Genomic DNA, 1,260 nt, shown 5'->3' with positions numbered 1-1,260 from the left:
ACACACGCACACGTACACACACGCATACACGTACATCACAAACACATACATACATGCACACAATAAACACATCTAAACACACATACACCAAATCACAAACAATCGTGTCCCAAAACACACACGGCACATTCATACACATACACATATACATCCAGCAGCTAATCTGGGTTTCATGATTGATTCAGGTTTGTCAATGAAACAACACATTAAGAAGCTCTCAGCCGAATGCATGTTTCAAATCAGGAAAATCAATCAAATTCGACGATCCCTAGATACATCCACGTTGCAGACGTTGGTTCAGGCATTTAAATAAATTGCCATTAAAAATCATTTCTATTTACCGTCCACCTAATACAAGCATTGAGAAGTTTATCAATGAATTTGAAAATATTTTACACAAGCTCAGTCCTGCTCAAGAGGTGTACATATTGGGCGACTTTAATATAAATATTCTGACCAAAAATAACCACACATTGAACTTTCAGAACCTTTTGCTCTCTCATTGTTTTTATCCTTTAATTGTGTCACCTACTCGTTCCACAACTTGTTCTTCTACATTAATAGATAACATATTTAGTAATTCTTTAAATATTTACGGCAGTGGAGTTATGCTCATATTATTTGCCTCTCATTATCGCAAGGCATATTTCCAGCCTGTTTTAAAATTTCTAAGATTGTTCCAATTCTCAAAAAAGGTAACCCAGAGGATGCTTGCAATTATCGGCCAATTTCTCTTCTTTCACCTCTTTCGAAGATACTTGAAAGAATAATGCATACTCGTTTGAAATCGTTTGTGGCTGTAAATAACATAATGTGCAATTGTCAATATGGATATAGGTCCAAGCATTCAACCGAATTAGCTGTGCTTGAATTGATTCAGAAAGTCTTCAAGACTTTAAACAACAGAAATCTTACTTTAGGTATTTTCATAGATCTGTCAAAAGCGTTTGATGTCATAAACCACGAATTACTCTTGAAGAAATTATATATGAATGGAATAAGAAGTGTAGCCTACTCGTGGTGTGAAAGCTATCTTAGGGATGGAAAGCAATAGGTTGCATTAGAAGGATTTAAATCAGAATGTCTAAACATCAACAGTGGAGTTCCGCAGGGCTCTATTCTCGGACCTCTTTTGTTTGTCTTGTTCATTAATGACATTGTCAACGTGACTGATTCGGCAAATATTTTACTATATGCGGACGATACTAACATATTTTTTACTTCAAGGGATTTTAAACTGAAAAGTGATCGCATAAACCA

The sequence above is a fragment of the Helobdella robusta genome (assembly GCF_000326865.2).
Source record: "Helobdella robusta unplaced genomic scaffold HELROscaffold_68, whole genome shotgun sequence".
In the NCBI taxonomy this organism is placed as follows: Eukaryota; Metazoa; Annelida; class Clitellata; order Rhynchobdellida; family Glossiphoniidae; genus Helobdella; species Helobdella robusta.
Note: the sequence above shows the minus strand (reverse complement) of the source record.